We start from the raw sequence: 12,100 nt of genomic DNA, 5'->3' as shown, positions 1-12,100 counted from the left end.
ATAAGGCCGCCAAAAAGCCAATTTACTTTACGGGAGAAAAAAAAAAAAAAAAAATAATAATAATAAACCCTAGGGTTTCAATAGGGTCCTTGGCACCGCTGGTGCCTTGGACAGTCGGTGCCCTGGCACCGCCTGTCCTTCGCACCCTCGGTGCTCGGACCCTAATAAATTATTTTCCATATAACGTATGTATAGTCAGAGCCAAGTAGAAGTTTTTTTTTAAAAAATTTATCACAGTCTGGGATGCATCGATGATTAAAATCAACATTGACAATCATGTGTTATAATTTATTAATACAGTGTCCAATTTTTTAAAAATGAAACTCACATTTGGAGCCTAAAAGACAGTAAAGACCTTATCAAAGCAAACAAACAAACAATGCTATATATTAATATTAGAGCCAAATATTTACTAGTTTATGAACTTTTTACCCTTCAAATGGCGGTTTGTTTACACAATGACATTGTGGTTTTTTATTTTGAAAAACCCCACAAAAAACAATTTCCCATGAATTCATAGAATAAATGTAACAGATTTTATACCAAATGCATCAACACAACCGAAATGATCTAAAATTCAAAAACGAAAAGCACAAAGATAACCTCAGGGGCTCATGAGGGCTACGCTAACTTTAGCGTCATGCTAAAGTTAGTCTCAGATAACCAGAACAGTGTGTTTGCACCTCATTATCCTGCTGCTATGTGGGTGGAAAAACTCTCTATCTTGTTCCTATTTCTTTAAAATAGTCACAATCGTCTCAAAAGTTGTTCAGCCCGGGATGCAGTGATGGAGCCCCAGCTAAACAGTGATGGGAGGAGTTGTTTTGGTGGAACATTTTCATGCTGGGATCTGATTTTAATTGTCATTAAAACGGCTAATTCACAGAAAGAACCAAGCAAGGTTACAAGATCAAAGTTTAGATTTGCCAATTCCGGTGTGTAAATCTGTGCAGATTAGTGGAAAGGGAGGTGAAAATAATGCATAAAAGCATGACAGAAATAAGACTATAAGTAGGTTTGAAAGGTTCTTCCCAGTTGATGTTGTTGGTATAAACTGATTTTTCTTTGAAATATTGTATCTTGGAAATGCATTTGATGGCTGCATATTTGACTTATTGCAGAAAAAATGAGGCTAAATCTCAACCTAATGGTGCCGCATCGTTCTTGTGCGGTTCTTCAACAGTTTAGGCAGTTTGTTGGAGGGAAAACTTTAAAATCCAAAGAGGACGGAGCCACTAGTGTTAATCTGAGCTCCTAAATAGAAGCATCCCGGCTTCCTGTCAGTGGATTTGTTGTTGCAGATGAGCTCATTGCTTCGCATAATAATGCAGTCAGCTAATGACCTGCACTTTGGCTTTGGAAGGAATGATTTCTATTTTAGGAAGCCCACTAGTTAGAAACATTTTCATCATGAATGAGAGCGGATAGCCAGACGGTTCGATAGCAATTTAGCTCTTGAATTTTGAAGGCATGATTCTACAAAGTCTGGATGCCAAATAAAGCTTGCCCTTCTTCTTCTTCTTCTTCGCTGGTTAATTTTGCTGTGAAGTTACAAAACAAGCACACAAAGAGCTCCCAAACACTTTCCCTGCATGTCTCCTTTCAATGGGGCTGAACTCTGCATGAAATGAAGTCAACTCCGTCCTTCTGTATTCGTGTTTTGTCCTTTTCATACAATACGTCTATGAAAAGATCTCACAGTGGAATCATGTTTATCTGGGGATGAAAAAGCAGCAAACATCAGACGAACCGTCCATTAAGAGGCTACATGGGAGTTAATTAGCGATCAGTCATGCAGGTGGAATTGGTCTCTTCCATCTGTGGCTCTTTGTCCTCGTCTCTACTATGATGTTTCGCTCGATAAAGTGTGGATTGTTGCCCGTCACTGATTGGTTCTTTGGAGATAATACGTCGGCTGGAGAAAGTCCTGCTGCTGCTTCGTGCTGAATAACGATGAGCAGAAACGTGCGGAGGTGCATCCGTGTGAATTCTCCTGATAGGAGCGACGACAGCGGCACAGCGGGGAGGCCGACGAACACAAAGAGCAGAATAAAGAAGCCTCTGCTTGTTGGTTTTTGCTCCTCATAGCTGCTTTCTTTGCAAAAAGACGGATGCCCGGCGGCGCAGATTCACTCTGTTGTTTGAAAGCCAGCCCCACCCTCTTTGGCTTTTCAATCGGATCGTTTTCAAGTGAATGACGGAAGGTCAGGAGACCAGGGGAGGGTTGTTTAGCCGCAAAACGGTATCAACAGCTGGGTTTGTTTGTCACTTGGTTTCTAAGAGTCTGTATGTTCTGATTGAAATTCCAGGAGTCCTGTTGTCATTGACACCCCACTGAGACTGAAATGATGCTGCTGGTGTTTGAAACATACATAAACAGATGGAGAAATGTGCAAAAATGTCTTTTTGTCCCACATTAAATAAAAGAAGCTGTGCAACATTAGTATTTTCTGTTCATGCAATCATCATGTAGTCATCAACGTTGTTCTACCTATACTGATGACTAATCCTGTGGAATTATGGTGTTTTCCACATTCATATGAATCCGTGCAATACCTAGATTGTCTACACAAGAAGAATCTGTACATTATCAACAGAACTTATGTGTATTATTTTCATTTTTTCCCGATGTTTACTACATTTTGTCACTTTTCCCCCCTTGCTGCTGTTCTACACCAGAATTCATGACTCTTATTTCATCTTTAGGCTGTAAAGTTATGAGATTTCTGCATTGTTTCAGGATTTTTGCACTCGTTCAGGATTGTTTACTTCCCATGACTCGAACATTTCATAAATTTCAACCCGGTCTCACGGGGATTCGTGAAACTGTCACGTAAGTTTTAGTTTCGGTTTCGTGCGCACCAACACGATTTCGTCATGTTTTTCGTGCCGCTCACCACGAAATGTTTTTCGCTGTGGTAATCACATCTGAAAGTGGTTTATACCGGCGGATTCATGACGATCTAAGCTCTCCATCGGCGTATACTGCTTGTGTGATCGCGTTTGCGGCCGCCGGCCGCCGGACATTCTTGAAATTCCTATGCAAATTGGTAAGTGTACCACCGGCTTATGGTTAGGTTATGGTTAGGTTATGGTTAGGGTTATGGTTAGGGTTATGTTTAGGGACGATGTCATGCAAAATATAGCGTTGGATTCGCCACGGTTTTACATTAAAAATATAATATACACATTCTTTTGAAATACGTTCTGAGTGGCACGAAAAGTCCGCCGTTTAAAATACATTGGTGCGCATTTCGTGGTAAGCGGCACGAAAAACATGACGAAATCGTGTTGGTGCGCACGAAACCGAAACTAAAACTTACGTGACAGTTTCACGAATCCTCGTGAGATCGGGCTGTAAATTTACACCTACAATGAGCAATATGAGGAGGCTTGAGTCCTGTTGTTGTTAACACCCCGCTGAGACTGAAATGATGCTACTGGTGTTTGAAACATACATAAACAGATGGAGAAACGTGCAAAAATATTTTTTTCACAATAAATCTACAAATAGAAGAATCTGTGCAACATTAGTATTTTCTGCTCATTCAATCATCGTACATTATCAGTGTTTTTCTACACATACTGACGACTAATCCTGTGGATTTATGGTGTTTTCCACATTCGTACGAATCTGTGCAATATCTAGATTTTTTTTACATAATGAAGAATCTGTGCATTATCAACAGTACAGCCATGGCCATACAGTAAGTTTGGACACAGCATGACTTCCTATGTCTGTTTTGATGTCTATTACAGAACATAACTAATATTTTTTGACAGCACCAGTTTAATTAGTCAACAAATCAACAAGGGATATAATATTATCAATAAATTCCAACAATTGGAACAACTTTGTTCCCAAAACATAATATTAGAAGAAAATAACAAAAAAAAGCAGTACTTTCACAACCGAATTTGGTAAGAATAACAAAATGACACCAAACTCTTTTGATGTTTTTTTTAAATATGAAACTTAATATACAGTGCCTTGTGAAAGTATTCGGCCCCCTTGAACTTTTCAACCTTTCGCCACATTTCAGGCTTCAAACATAAAGATATAAAATTTTAATTTTTTGTCAAGAATCAACAACAAGTGGGACACAATCGTGAAGTGGAACGAAATTTATTGGATATTTTATACTTTTTTAACAAATAAAAAACTGAAAAGTGGGGCGTGCAATATTATTCGGCCCCTTTACTTTCAGTGCAGCAAACTCACTCCAGAAGTTCAGTGAGGATCTCTGAATGATCCAATGTTGTCCTAAATGACTGATGATGATAAATAGAATCCACCTGTGTGTAATCAAGTCTCCGTATAAATGCACCTGCTCTGTGATAGTCTCAGGGTTCTGTTTAAAGTGCAGAGAGCATCATGAAGACCAAGGAACACACCAGGCAGGTCCCAGATACTGTTGTGGAGAAGTTTAAAGCCGGATTTGGATACAAAAAGATTTCCCAAGCTTTAAACATCTCAAGGAGCACTGTGCAAGCAATCATATTGAAATGGAAGGAGTATCAGACCACTGCAAATCTACCAAGACCCGGCCGTCCCTCTAAACTTTCACCTGGAACAAGGAGAAGACTGATCAGAGATGCAGCCAAGAGGCCCATGATCACTCTGGATGAACTGCAGAGATCTACAGCTGAGGTGGGAGAGTCTGTCCATAGGACAACAATCAGTCGTACACTGCACAAATCTGGCCTTTATGGAAGAGTGGCAAGAAGAAAGCCATTTCTCAAAGATATCCATAAAAAGTCTGGTTTGAAGTTTGCCACAAGCCACCTGGGAGACACAGCAAACATGTGGAAGAAGGTGCTCTGGTCAGATGAAACCAAAATCGAACTTTTTGGCCCCAATGCAAAACGATATGTTTGGCGTAAAAGCAACACAGCTCATCACCCTGAACACACCATCCCCACTGTCAAACATGGTGGTGGCAGCCTCATGGTTTGGGCCTGCTTTTCTTCAGCAGGGACAGGGAAGATGGTTAAAATTGATGGGAAGATGAATGGAGCCAAATACAGGAGCATTCTGGAAGAAAACCTGTTGGAGTCTGCAAAAGACCTGAGACTGGGACGGAGATTTATCTTCTAACAGGACAATGATCCAAAACATAAAGCCAAATCTACAATGGAATGATTCACAAATAAATGTATCCAGGTGTTAGAATGGCCAAGTCAAAGTCCAGACCTGAATCCAATGGAGAATCTGTGGGCAGAGCTGAAGACTGCTGTTCACAAACGCTCTCCATCCAACCTCACTGAGCTCGAGCTGTTTTGCAAGGAAGAATGGGCAAGAATTTCAGTCTCTGGATGTGCAAAACTGATAGACATACCCCAAGCGACTTGCAGCTGTAACTGCAGCAAAAGGTGGCGCTACAAAGTATTAATGCAAGGGGGCCGAATAATATTGCACACCCCACTTTTCAGGTTTTTATTTGTTAAAGTTTAAAATATCCAATAAATTTCATTCCACTTCATGATTGTGTCCCAATTGTTGTTGATTCTTGACAAAAAATTAAAATTTTATATCTTTATGTTTGAAGCCTGAAATGTGGCGAAAGGTTGAAAAGTTCAAGGGGGCCGAATACTTTCACAAGGCACTGTAGTTCTCAGGAGTTGTGTACTGTATTGTAAGTGACAATTTTGTGGTATTTTCTAAGATTCACAAGCGTCATGGTACTTGTGTCCAAACTTATGGCCATGGCTGTACTTGTGTATATTTCTTGTGCATTTTTTGAGTTTTTTTTACTGATGTTTACTATATTTTTACACTTTCCCCTTTGCTGCTGTCACGCTGCAAATTTTCCATGCGAGGATTTGTTACTCTAATTTCATCTTTAGGCTGTAAAGTTGTGAGATTTCTGTGTTTTTTCAGGATATTCTTCTTCTTTTTTTACTTCCCATGTCTCAAACATTTCATATATTTAGACCTAAAATGAGCAACATGAGAAGACTGGAGGGATGGTGGCGTTAACAACTTGCATTTGAGTCCTGTGTGGGAGGGCTGTTTTGTGGAGTTCTTGGCGTCTTTTTGCTTGCATTCATGCTGCAACAACACCTTGTTAAGTTAGGAAGCTATGATGTGCCTCCACATCCACAGAGACCAAACAGAAGCAAACTTTGAACCAAAAACCATCAGTTTTGTCGGCTGAAATAGCAGCTGTCACTGGCTGATTTTATTAGCCAGTTAAGCTAACTTTAGCGTCATGGTTTGGCTAATCTTGCACAACCAGATGAGCATGGTTGGACCTCAGTATTCTTCTGCTTTCAGGTGAAAACAACACTCTGGCTTGCTTGTATTTCTCTAAAACGGCTGCATTTGTCTTGGATGGTGCTCAGTCTGGGATGCAGTGATGGTGCCAACGCTAAATAATGATGGAAGGAGTTGTTAGCACACATTAAAATGGATAATTCACATAAAGAACCAAGCATCATTGCAAGATCCCAGCTTAGACTTTGAAGCTTCAGTTGTGGGTTGCTGCTCTAAGGTTGTTGTTTCTCGTAGTAAAGACCATAGGCGTCAGTTTAGGGGGGGATGGTGGGGATGTGTCCCCCCCACTTTTTGTCAGGGGTCATTTTGTCTCCAACACATTCAAATTCTTCACATGTAAGCCGTTGTAAACCCAGTTATTTTCAGCAGTATAGAAAATTACGACGCTCCTGAACGCACCATCCGCACTCGGCCGAGAGTTGTACAGACACGCAGCACACCTTCGTGAGGTTTAAAAAAAAACGTGCAGATGCTAAATTTGCACCCGTGCCAAGTGGCAGCTCCGACCAGAGGCGTGCAGGGGCAAAATTTCGGCCCAGGAGAATTAGTACTATAGCGGTCCACAGACCCATCTACCTGCATGTACTGATACCTCAACAGGTTGAGCCTCCGCCTTTGGTGCGGTGGTTGTGAGTTTGAGCCCAGCTTGTGGCATTTTGCCGCCGTTCTTCGACATTTTCTCAAAGTGCTGTCTTACCAACGACACGGAAGCATTTGAGAAAAGCAGGCATGCCGCACCAATGCTAAACTTTGATCTCAAGTAGAGGGTCACAAAATATCGTCCCACGGGCCGCAGTTGGCCCGCAAGTTTGAGACCCATGATTTGAAGCATTATTATTATTTTATTTTATGACTGGAGCGGCCCAACAATTAAGCGGCCCACCGGGGATATCCCCGGTGTTCCCGATTACTCAGCACGCCACCCAGGGTGTGCATTTCCATCTGACAATGGCTGTGGTCTCCACCCCCCCCCCACTTTTAAAAACAAACTGACGCCCTTGGTAAAGACGATTCTTCGACTCCTTTCCTTGGTTTTAGTTTCTTCCCACCAGAGATGTGAGTTTCGAGGCAGCACGCGTTGAACAAAATGACTTCCACGTCAAGGAAGCACCCATCAACATCCTCTTAGCTCCTCCAGCTGCCTCCTCCTTCCTGGAGTCTGGAGCTGAGAAATCCTTCGGATGACACGCTGAGATCAATTCCCGGGTCACAGGCAGGAGGCCGAGGAGACGAAGAAGCTCTAAGTAGTGAAATGAAATCTGCTGTCTCACTTCCATCTGCTGCTCCGGTGTTTTTACCGTTAGCAGCTCACACACGTCCATCCACTGCTCACATGGACTTCTGAACTCCACTGTTGATTCATTTTATTTCCTCTAAGTGAGTCTGTTGCATCTACTCTCGACTTCTCACTTTCTTTGAGCTGCTCTCCTTTGTACCAAACCTTAGGAAGAGATTAATGTGCAAACTCTCAGAACAGAGCTCCAGAAACATCACTATCTAACTGTTTTACTGCATTTTTTGTGTGTTAAAACGTCAGATTCAGAGCTGTAGACCAACTTGCTCTCCAACCTTCCCCTTATCTTTGGCAGATGACGACTGAAGACATTTCTATCTGGGATATAACTACATTTTTTGTTTGCATTTTTTCCACCATCTTCTCAGAAATACCTGCTTGATCTTTCACTTCCTTAACCACCTTGCTTCTTTAGCTGTCTTTTCCATATGTTTCATTTTAATAGATTTCATTTTTACTTAAGTAAATCTCTTTTGTATAGGCTCGACCTTCTTCAAGCTGCTTTTTGATGCACCAAACTTATTTGATTAAGTTTTGGAAAGGACAATTCTGCAAACGCTACAAACAAAGCTAAACCCTAAACAATACTATAATTTTATGGCATTTTCTGTGTAACAACAGGATTTGTAGAACTGTGGACTAACTTTCTTTGGGCTGTTTTCCAACTTTCCTCTAACTTGATTTCTCTTGAGTGCAGTCTGAACTTTGGTGACACACCAAACCTTCTCAGTTGGGTTTTTGGAAAAGATTCATTTGAAATGTTACGAACAAAGCTAAAAAAACGAAACAATAGCACAATTTTATGTTTTCTTTGTGTGTAAAAACTGGATTTTTCAACCTGTGGATCAACTTGTTTTCCAACTTTCTTCTTGACTTTGTCATAATGATTGGAGACGTTTCTATCAGTAATATAGCTGTATTTTTTTTGCAGTTTTTGGGTCGCCTTCTCAGAAATACCTGCTCGATGTCCCACTTCCATCACCTTCTTGTCTCACGTCTTGTTTATTTTCGATGCATTTCATTTTTATTTAAATAAATCTCGTGTATAGTCGCACAGGAAACCTACTCAGGTTCTTGGAAAAGATTAGTTTGCAAATGCTACAAAAAAGCTAAAAAACATAACAATACCACAATTTCACAGCATGTTTGTGTTACAAAAAAGATTTTTGTGAACTAACTTGCTTTCCAACCTTTGTTTTAACTTCGTCAGATCTTGACTTTAGACGTTTCTATCAGTACTGTAGCTCGGGCTGAGCGATATGACGGTAGATATCATCTGGACGATAGAAAATCTATCGTTTTATGTGAAGATCCTATCGTTTATATCACAGTGTCACAAAAGCACGTATTTTACATCACCGGCACGCTGCAGTGTTACCAACTTAGCGACTTTCTCACTAAATCTGGCGACTTTTTTTGTCAAAAGCAACTAGCGACAAATCTAGCGACTTTTTCTGCCATTTTGGAGACTCTGACAGGAAAACTCGGCTCATTCTGCAGTTACTGTCCTCAACAAGCAGCAGGTGCTGCTGTGAGCTTCTCCCCCTCCCAGAGCACAGGCTGTCAGTCCAGTAAGCCCACAGCAGTCCCAGTGTCTGATTAGAGAAACATCACTCCGCGGCCAGACGGCAGATGAATCGCGCATGCGCTAAGTCACTACAGATCCCATCCAGACTTACAGAGCAGAATATAAACGAAAAGGTTTCTTCACTGTCATACTAAAATAAACCACAGCATTTAGCCTCTAGTTCAAAAACATATTTTGGCTGTTTTATACTCACTTTTTGGTCTCTTCCACAACGTTATTCCTCTAACGTTGATTACAATTACATGCAAACTGGGAAATATTCCAATTAGGCGATGACATCATTTAGCAACTTCTAGCGACTTTTAGGACAGCCAACAGCGACTTTCCTTACTGAGGAGTTGGCAACACTGGCACGCGGCTAAAACATAAACAGCTATGGAGGAAGACTGGACTCAGAAGAACAATCTAAACAACAAGATGACGAACAACCAGCTCAAACCGACGAGCTTGTACCTAAAAGAGGAGGAACTTCTGTCATATGGCGGTGGTTTGGATTTAAAAAGACCAACAAGGATCAGACTACCGTACTTTGTAAGGTATGCCGCTGCCCGGTCCATTCATTCATTGAATTTACCAAAAATATGCTCGTGATGTATATCGTATCGGGATATAAAATAAGCTATATCAGGATATAAAATTTTGGTCATATTGCCCAGCCCTAACTGTAGCTGCATTTTTAATTATTTTTTTTTACATTTTCTATCTCGTCTCCACCATCTTACCCGCTACACGTTCCACTCCCTGCGGTGCGTGAAACCACCGGCGTCACGTCTTGACGTTGAATTCAAACTGAATCCGGCTGAACCATAATGAATCAAAATGAAAATGAATGCCCCTTTAAGGTGGGAAGGAAGCGGATGTTCCACTCTGGCGCTGGGTTAATGTGGTGTCCACTTCCATTTCCTGCATATTAGCGTTGAGTGATTACGACAGCTTTTCTGGGAGTTAAATTCCCTCGGCTGTTTGTTCTCGGCGAGGTCCTGCACATCTGCTGCTCGGCTCTGTGATCGTACACGAGAAAAGAGAGAGAGGAGGATGAAGCTGGAAGAAAAAGAGTTTAATTTCTGTCTTTCTTTCTTGCTTATCTCAATCTCGCCAGCATATTTCTCATTTTCCTCTTCCCAGACGGATAAAATAACACCTGAGCAAAGTCGCACGGACACACTCAGATTGCAGAAAGTTTGTCTCTCTCCTTGTCGTGTTGTTCAAGGTCTTGCTAGAGCAGAAAGCCCCGGTGGAATATCTCGGTGACGTGTGCTGAAATTTTAATCAAAAGGAAATGGGGCAGCACAGTGTCGCTTCCTCTGGGTTGGAAACGCTCGGATGGACTCTTACCGAACGTCCCCTCCTGATGGGGGGAAAGTGAACCAACAAGAGGAGAGAAAAGTTCTGAAACAGTTCTGGATAAAAGCGTCCAGTTCAATAAGATCCTCGTACAAATCATCCCTAATTGACCGCATCACTAACACCATCAATTAGGGCAATTAGCCACCAATTAATCCAGAAAGAGGTGCTGCTGCACAAGCTGGACGCTGCTTTTCTACAATTAATTAGACCGAAATGAATGCAGAACTGAAGCTTTGTCTGTTTAACTAAAAGCAGTTTCTTAAAATGTAGGTATTAAACGTCTTCTCGTCACATTTACCTATGTAGGAATTTTTTTTATTTGCTTGCAAGTTGTTGGACTTTCACAAAAATCATTAAACACAGCGGTGTCAAACTCATCATAGTTCAGGTTCCACATGCAGCCCAATTTCATCTGCAGTGCCCAGTAAAATCAGAGCAAAATAACCTATAAATAACCACAACTCCTAATTTTTCCTTTGTTTTTGTGCAAAAAAGTCCATTCTGTAATGTTCACATTTCAGGGATTATCTTTTCAAAATATTATGAATAACCTGAAATTTTTTAAGAAAAACAAATTCAATATTATGACTCAGTTTATCATTTACACATTACAACCTACAGATCACAAAGTGTCTACAAAGACACACAACATTTAGTCATCTGGAACTGAACAATGTAGTATTTTAGTTTATGATCCAAATGGCAAAAGTGAGACAAAAAAAAGAAGAAAAACGAGGCAAAATACTACAAAAACGAGTTACAAAATGACAATTTAAAAAAAACGACACAAAAAAACAGAAAAGAGACAAAAAAATTGACAAAAAAGTTACAATCGCCAAAAAAATGGACAAATGACAAAAATGTGACAAGAAATTATGCAAATGACACAAACGAGAAACAAAACAACAAAAAAGTGGACAAACAACACAAGCGAGACAAAAAACACAAAACGATGAAAACGATACACAAAACAAAGAATAAAGCAAAACACAAAGTGACAAAAATAAGACAAAAAACACAAGCGAGACATAAAAGAAACACAAAAATGACAAAAACAGGAGACAAATGACAAAAACCAGACAAAAACCAACAAAAACAAGACAAAAATAGAGCAAAATGGGAAACAAAATGACAAAAAATAGGACAAACAATATGAAAAACAAAAACAGAGACAAAAAATTGACAAGAGTTACGAAGCGCCAAAAAAAGGACAAATAACAAAAACGAGACAAGAATGAGACAAAAAATGACAAAGGCAAGAAACAAAACAAAACAAAAAAATGTAGTGTCTACAGATACGAACCCGTACCCGTAGCCTGTGGCCTACGGATACGGCACTTTACCTACCATAAATATTAATGAGACGTACATGAATATTAATGAGCCGGCTGATGAACGCGCTTTGTGATTGGCTGGTAATCCGACGTACATAAATATTAACGAGCCGGTTTGGTAATCCGAGTGATGAAGGCGCTTCCGTGATTCGAGGTGAATCTGCGTGCCGAGCCTGTCATGTCAGTCATCTGCTGTTCTCTTTTCTATCATGCATAATGTCTTATAAATATCATTATCTGACTTTTTCACGGACAGCGAT

General features: G+C 40.5%; 1 protein-coding gene across 2 annotated transcripts in view; it reads left to right on the top strand.

Annotated features, from left to right (window-relative positions):
- Nucleotides 1-12,100, top strand: part of LOC110958229 (polypeptide N-acetylgalactosaminyltransferase 10-like) — a 129,448-nt gene that overhangs the window by 20,839 nt on the left and 96,509 nt on the right. The gene's annotated exons all lie outside the window — the stretch shown is intronic.

This window comes from Acanthochromis polyacanthus, chromosome 17 (assembly GCF_021347895.1).
Source record: "Acanthochromis polyacanthus isolate Apoly-LR-REF ecotype Palm Island chromosome 17, KAUST_Apoly_ChrSc, whole genome shotgun sequence".
Taxonomy (NCBI): Eukaryota; Metazoa; Chordata; class Actinopteri; family Pomacentridae; genus Acanthochromis; species Acanthochromis polyacanthus.
The sequence above is the reverse complement of the archived record's forward strand: the minus strand, read 5'-3'. Positions and strand labels throughout refer to the sequence as shown.